The sequence below is a fragment of the Arvicola amphibius genome, chromosome 12, assembly GCF_903992535.2.
Source record: "Arvicola amphibius chromosome 12, mArvAmp1.2, whole genome shotgun sequence".
NCBI classification, from domain to species: Eukaryota; Metazoa; Chordata; class Mammalia; order Rodentia; family Cricetidae; genus Arvicola; species Arvicola amphibius.
Window position 1 is genome coordinate 83,387,593 of NC_052058.2, and position 8,452 is coordinate 83,396,044.

Genomic DNA, 8,452 nt, shown 5'->3' on the forward strand with positions numbered 1-8,452 from the left:
CGCCTTCCCTCCTGGCCTTTGCTCTGAGATCAACTCTCCCGTCTGGGTTCTGCCTCCCCTCGACTGTCACCCACACAACACAGTGTCGCCTTTCATCACAGAGCAAGTTGGTTCCATGAGAAATTCTCCTAATTCTGCCTTCAAGCTATCTCCCAACCCTAGCAACTTCCCCTTAGCACAGGAGGAGCCTTGGTCTCTGCTTTGAACAGTGCCCCTTCTGGGTTATCCTTGGCAGTGACCTTCTGCAAAGGTCACCTCTCAGGCTCAGAAACCTCCCATGGCTTTCCACTCAGAAGGAGGAGAAGCTGAGTCTCTCGCTATGTCCCCCAGACCTGCCTGCACTGCTGCAGGAGAACTTTCCGTCATGGTAGAAAATGACGTGTGCCCATCTTCCCAGCCAGCAGCTGACCACCGGAAGTGTGCTGATGTGTCTAAGAAACGGAACGCTTCTCTTGTGTGTTGAGACAGTCTCATGAACCCCTCGCAAGCCTCCAGTTCTCTCCGTAGCCAAAGCTGACCTTGAACTTCCTTGGCTTTTGTTTTTGTCTTATTTTGTTTTTGAGGAGTGGTTTCATTGCACGTCCTTGGCTGGTCTCGAGCTCATAGAAATCTGCCATATTCTGTGTCCAGGAGTTTCTTATCCTCCGTGTGCTGGGATCACCACACTTGGGTTTATGCAGTCCTAAGGGTCAAATCCTGGGCTTTGTGTATGCTGGACGGGTACTCCACCAACTGAGCAACATACCCAGCCCAATGCTTCGCTTTTCAGCTGGCTGACATTAACCCCCTGGTTCCGAGTTACCACGCTACAAAGCCCAGCTCCATGTGATTAACTCCGGTCTCCCTACCCCCGCTTGCCTAAGCCTACATTACCCTGCACAAACTACAGCAACGCCTGGCATGCTTTCCTCACGGCTTTCCATCTTGTCATAAATGCAAGCTGGGGCTGGAGATGTGGTAGAGTTCTTGCCTACCACGTATGCGGCCCTAAGTCCACTCCAAACAGTGACAGATGAATTAATGAATGAGTGGCAAAGACATTTCTCATCTTCAAGGCTTTCTTGTAACCCAGAGACTCCACCCATCTCTGACGTCAGTCCCTACTCCACTCTCTTCCATGTTCGCTCCCATTTAGCTACAATACTGTCCTACTTAGTGGAGAGCGCCACTCATTCCGTCACCTTGGGCCATTGCCCAGGCTCTCCTTGGAACGCTCTTTGCCTCTTTGCCCAGCGTTGACATGGACTGATCAGTGCTCCCTTACTTCCTCCAGGCCGACCCCATCCTACCAAACTGAAAACTGTCAAAGCCAGCACCCTCCTACCCTCATCCCATCCACGGGCTCTGCCTAGTCACCGTTCTCCCTCCCGTATATTGTATCTTTGTTTGCATACCGTTTTTCTCCTGGGCAAGGGTAGAATTTACAAAAATACTAATACCCAAGATAGCCTCCCGCACAGAACAGGCATGCAAGAACAACAAGAACGCTGAAGTTAATGGACATTAGGACGGCTTCCTGATGTAATGACCTCAGAGGAGTCTTCACTTGGGCCTGGGATCGAGCGTGATTCTGCAGCTGCTCCCTGGGACGAGGGCGAGAGTGGGTTCCCTAAAGACAGTGCCCTGGCTCGCACAAGGGCAGCACCACCTCAGCTCTGTTAGCTCCTGTCAGCGCTGGCTGCATCCTTCTCACTCAAACAGAATCGATTACTCAGGCTCAACGGCGTGCTCTTCACCTTGCCCCTCGTGGCGGGGTCCTCACAGCCAGCTGCGAAGATGCACTAAGTGACCACACAGCTTCCCCATTCGCCTTTTCTTTCTCATCTGTGCATCCCAGTCCCTTCTTACAGCGTTGCCATTAGAGTTTCAAAATGCCATGCTAAGTACTCAGGCCAGCGTTTGGAAACTACGCCTCTGAGAGTACCACTATCTATTCTAAACTTTTTACAGTCGGCGAATAAAGTGTGGTAAGTAAGCTTACAGCCAGGTCAACAGAAAGAATTAACTTCCTCCTAACCTGCTAGACAAAATAAAGGCTACTTTTCCCCCTTTCTCATATTTTACATGTTAATGAGGAGCAGTCAGTTCAAGCCATGGGGAGTAAAAATAATTTGTGTCATTAGTTCTAACTATGTACACCGTGAAAGCTTCTACTGGAAATGTCAAAACATACACATCCGTTATTTTCAAATCCTGTTGCTTTCTGTTGGTAGCTCACAGAGGCACCAACAAGTAGAGAAATTCCACCTTTGGCTACAAAAACAAAAACAAACAAACAGATGTGCAATCGTAGTGACCAGACGGAAGAGTGGAGCCTCGGGGACTCCTGTGCCTTTTTGTTTGTCAGCTACAGGTGACAGGTGAAGCTGATTGGTTTGCTGCACAGTACAGACACTGGGACACAGATGGCAAAGATCAAGGCTCCCTGAGTCCCCTGCAGACAGTGTAGCCTCACCCACACCCGGTGACCATCCTTCAGCAGCGAGCTGTGTGTGTGTGTGTGTGTGAGAGAGAGAGAGAGAGAGAGAGAGAGAGAGAGAGAGAGACAGACAGACAGACAGACACAGAAAGACAGAAACAGAATGAATCTCCATTGATATGTCTCTCATGACACCATTCACTTATGAATTGCAAATTACATTTCAAAATGACTTCTCTCAAAATACCCAGACACCTGACCACAGACTGCCAGCCTAATGCTAAAATAGGCACCTTGATCAGCTCACCCTATGACTTTAACCACGCAGCTGCATCTGACCATGTAATAGACAGCTTTGCCAAAAGAAATATGAACAACACTGGGAGCTGGTTACACACTTGGGATTGGTCCAGACTTTGCAGGAGTGATGGTGCTGTTGTCTGGAGTGTCTCAGGGCCAGGACACTTTTCTCAACCATCTGACTCTATAGAATGAAAGCAAATAGGAGAGAATCGGACGTGCCCAGAACTTCTCCCTGCCTAATATGGGAATAGCAACTAACCGTCAAGATGTGAGCGTCGGCTCACAGCTGATGACTCACCTTTAAAGTCATACAAAAAAAAATGAGGCCAAACCATTTGCAAGACAATTTGTAATGTGTATCAGGAGTCATAAAGATGTTTCCTCCTGTCCCCTTGACAGAGTCACCTTATTGAAACCCAAAATATGATGCAAATGAAAATGTGTTTGATATAAAATCTGAGTCAATCCAAGTACTCAATAATAAGGAAAATGGAAATTATGGTGATTTCCTAAAGAAATATTACACAGCCGTTACAAATTAATTAGGAAACTGTCACCATATAGAAAAACACCAAGGACTATGTTAGATGCAGAATATAAATTATATAGTCATGCATTTTACAATTGCAATCATGTTCAAATATATCTGTATGAAACAACAGGAGTGTGAGCATTTCCTATACTTTTATAGCTTTTTAAAATGTCAATCTATCATTTTAATTTTGTTTTTGTTTTTCGAGACAGAGTTTTTCTATGTAGCTTTGGAGCCTGTCTGGGAACTCCCTGTGTAGATCAGGCTGGCCTTGAACTCACAGAGATCCTCCTGCCTCTGTCTCCCAAGTTCTGGGATTAAAGGCATGCGTCACCACTGTCCGGCTTCATTTTAATATTTTTTAAAAGAAGAAGGACTAGGAAGGTAGCAATCCCAAAAGCTGGGCACACAGTAATCCTAGTTCTCTGAAGGCTGTGCTGGGAGGCCCAGGAGTTCAGGCTACAGATAAACACCATGTCTCAAAAACAAACCAGAGGGATAGAGCGAGATAGAGACAGCGAGAGAGAGAGAGAGAGAGAGAGAGAGAGAGAGAGAGAGAGAGAGAGAGAGAGAGAGAGAAAAGGTATATACAATGCTTCACATCCCCCTCTATATAAAGTGTTTAATAAATGAGTGTGGGGACCTTGTGAAGCCTTTGGCAGTCAGAAGAATGAGTACTTAGCTTTTCTTCTTTCCCCATGACTTCCCAGGATGCAGTGGGCAGGTAGGAAACTTTCCACAGAAGCCCCTGGCTCAGTCCCTCCCTGAGGAAATTGGCCTTAGGAATCCGGACCCTAAGTTTCTGTTATTTCCAAGAAAGACCTACTTTAATAACAAAACAAAACAATAAAAATGTAGGGTGCACTGTACTTCCTGTACCTGTTCCTGTTTCTCTGGATGGCACACAAGTTTTCTGGACTAGACTTTGGGCCCTTTGCTAAATAAAGGTAGAAAAATCACACAAGCATAAGATCTCTGTTTTGATGTTTGTTCTCCAAAAAAATTTACATGCACACACACACACACACACACACACACACAGAGTATACCCTGGGTCCTGGGCTCCACTCTCCACAGAAAGGTGAAGATAACGAGGTGGCAGTTACTGGATCTGACCCTAGCTTTCAGTTCTGCCTCCACGTATTCTTTGTGTTGTCTGTCACATAAGCATAAACAAGGAAAAGAATGAACGTCTACTACAGATTCGCTTAGCTGTCCACAGACCGAAACATTGGTAAGAGCTGAGAGGTGGACCAAGGAGATGGCCCAGCAGCTGCAGTGCTTGCTATAGGAGCAGACACCCAGAGTTTGATGGCAGAAAAAGAGAATGAGTCCCACAAAGTCCTCTGACTTCCACTTGCATGTCACAGTATGCACACAAGTGCTCATGTGACTATCCTATGCATGACATGGTATGCACACAGGTGCTCATGTGACTATCCTATGCATGTCACAGTATGCACACAGGTGCTCACATACAAACACACAATAAGAATAAATTTTTAAAAAAGAATTCAAGTGTGTAGTCCAGCACAGCCCTGGATGAGTGAATTCTTAGCCAACTCCTTGATCACTCCCACATGTCATTAAATAATAAGAAATGAAAAAACCCTACTGCTTTAATTATTAATATATATATATAAACTATACTGTTTAAAATGAATGTTGATAAGGATTTGAAGAGAAAAAAATTCATTTTACGGGATAAAAATATCTATCAAGCTCTTCCCAAGCCATCATACCCATGTTGCTTAAAAATTGTGGAGCCCTTGGGTCAAGGAGACAGTCAAGTTGGCTTTCAGCAGAAAATGTGCTGCTCTGCACGAAAATGGCCACTTAAGCAGGAATGTGGAAATGATTTATCTCCCTGTGGTAGAGTCACAACTGCACATCAGTCAGGAGCCATGCTCCTACACACAGCAAAGCACTCAGAGGGCCAGAGAGCTGGGGACCTAACTTACTAAAATTACCTTAATAAAAGTTAAATTACCCACATCCCAAAGAATAAAAAGCCACTGACAACAATAACGTTTAAGAACAGCAGAACATAAAGCACTTCTGTGTCCACTGCATAAACGGACTCTTCCTGAATTGGTGGCAGGGATGAGCCGTGTGTTAGGACTGAGGCAGGAGGAGAGAGAAAGGAGCGTGGGCCTGAGCAGAGGCCTCTGTTTAGCTTTACCACAGTAGTATTCCGAGCCCAGAAAGGCACTATGAATGAATGAATGAATGAATGAATAAAAAAAGGAATGAATGAATGCACAAATAAAGTATCAATATTCACCAATGACAGCACAGTTCTCAGGTGAAATGAAGGAGCCATGCAAACTTACCTTAAATAGGAGAAGTGGAGATGTTTACTACACGTTGCATTTAGATAATGTTAGTCCAGCTCAGGGCGCCACATGTAGGACAAGGCTAAGACCATCCTAAAAGATCATGTCTGAAAAGTCAATCATGTTAGAGTTTCAGAAATTTCTCCCTTAAATTATCTCCTAAGTTTTGAGTGCACACACACACACACACACACACACACACACATGCACACATATGTGTGTGCACACACACACACACCCTTCCAAATGAAAAGCCTCTACCTGCTGATCCGCGGTTCCAGTTATGTGCACCAGCTGAGCTCAGCGGCTGTGGATAGCGGGAATAGGAAGGGAGCTACAGGCCAAGAGGCCCCCTGACCCCTGGAGCAGCCACCCCAAAGCACACCCCACCCTATTATTTGGATCCCTCCCGGACCTTCCTTGGTAGTGCTTATCACTGTCGGTCGCCTTCTGTCTGCTACTCTCACCAGAATGTCCTTTCCAGGAGGGCAAGAACCTAGACCGCCTGCCGCCTGGAAGAGATCCAGAGTCTTGAACATGAATGAATGATGTTGGGCGGTGGTGCACACTTTCAATCCCAGCACTGGGGAGGCAGAGGCAGGTGGATCTCCAGCCTGGTCTACAGAGTGAGTTCCAGGACAACCAGGGCTACACAGAGGAACCTTGTCTCAAAACAAACAAACAAACAAACGAAAACAAAAACGGAAAGAAAGAAAACGAACGAATGAGTGGCTGGATGAACAGAATGTCCAGTGAGTGTCCATAGGTATTGCTGGCTTCAGGATGGCGAAAACATCTCCAGCTGCCACTCCGTTACATGCAGTACAGGATGGGGCTTTCGCTGTTGCTCATTTGAGTCTGGATTTCCTTCTGTAGTCCAGCCTAGCCTAGAACTATGCAGCCCAGGCAAACTCAAACTTAGAGCAATTCTCCTGCCGCATTCCCTCCTTTTGCTGCGAGTCCGGCTGTGAGACACCAAAGCTGGCCCTGGGTTACTTACTTGTTTTTACTTTGTTGTTCTTGTTTGAGGTACTGAGTGCAAGCAGTCTTCCTGTGACTGAGTTCAGCCCCTCAGAATTCTGTTTTTAAATAAGATTTGATGAAAGGCTTTCTAAGTAATTGACATATTACTCATGGATGAGTGATCCAAGGTCTCGCATTCCACATAGTTAAGTCCTTGACAGTTCAAAGATCAAACTGCTGTCAAATCTAAGGAAAGACCTCTTTTTTCTTAAAAATACATATTTAAAATTCAGATGCTAAATGTCAGTAATAGTAATGTATGCCTATAGCAGCACTCGAAGAGCTGAGGCAGGAGGATTGCTGCAAATTTCAGGCAGGAGGATTGCTGCAAATTTCAGGCAGGAGGATTGCTGCAAATTTCAGGCTGGTCTGGACAACAGTGTGAGACTCTGTCTAAAGAAAGAAAGAAAGAAAGAAAGAAAGAAAGAAAGAAAGAAAGAAAGAAAGAAAGAAAGAAAGGAAGGAAGGAAGGAAGGAAGGAAGGAAGGAAGGAAGGAAGGAAGGAAGGAAGGAAGGAAAGAAAGAAAGAAAGAAGAAAAGCCCTCCCCCACTCCAACCCAAAAATTAACATGGAAGCAGCAGGCTTCCACCCGGTCCTCTGAAGTCACTGCTCAGTAGACCCTGAGATTCCCATAGGGGTCTTAAGTGTCACTGCAGAGTTATACAAAGTCTTTATTTGTAGCAGTGCAATCAAGGCCCTAGGGACCAACTGTGACTGCTGACAATACAGCTATCCAGGGGCCACCATGGAACCTGAACTATGAGGCACAGAGGACAAGGCTGCGCAGGGAGAAGAGAGGCTTAGCCAATTGCTCCGCCGTCAGTCGTTCCCCTTACGAATGACCAGGCATTGCTGGGGGTTCTGTTCATCCATCTTGATGAAAAGAAAGCTCTTTTCAGGTGTTTTTTTTTAAAGTGTAAGAATTTCAGCAAATTTTGCCCTTTTCTCAATTCTATGAAGAGCACCATTTCACCCCATCCTCTGTCATCCTCCCACCCCATCTCCCGGACCCCCATCACTTTGAAACAGGCTCTTGAACTGCCCTGACTTGTCTTGAACTTACTCTGAAGCCCAGGTAGATCTTGGACTTGTGATGGTGATCCTACCTTAGCCTCCTGGGCGGCTGGGATGACAAACATTGTCTCACCGTATTTAAGCGTGGTCTTTTGTCAACTAATGAATGTTAAATACTGTATCAAAAGCCAACAAATGTTGAGGCCAGCCTGGGCTACTTAGTGAGTTTCAAAGAAGGAAAGGAGAGAGTGAGAGTGAGGAGAGAGAGAGAGAGAGAGAGAGAGAGAGAGAGAATGAACCAGGGCTCTTCTACAGAGAAACTGTCTCGAAAAACAAAGAGAGAGAAATAGAAAAAAAAAAAAGAAAAACTGGTGTCAGTGGAAGGCTTGATTTAGCTGTCCTTTCCACCGCCCTTTAGAAAGGACAAGGTAGATGGTGGGGAGGGAGGGGTGGCTATTATCCCAGCTCCTCAGGATGTGAGATGGGAAAATTACAAATTCAAGGCTAGCCTGGGCTACGTAGCGAGTTTAAGACCAACCAGGATAACTCGATGAAAACTACTTTGAGTATAAAATGAAGAATGAGTTGGGGGGGGGGGTGCAAGCAAATGGTAGAGTACCTGCCTAGCTGGTGCAGAGAGCTCTGGGCTCCAATCCCAGCACACACAGCACACACACACACACACACACACACACACACACACACACACACCAGCACGGCTACTCCCACACAAGAGAAAGGGCAGTCAAGACCTGAGTTCATCCACTCTTCTCTCCTTCACCGGGACTCTTTGTCATCTCGTACTGTGAGTTTCAAGTTATAAA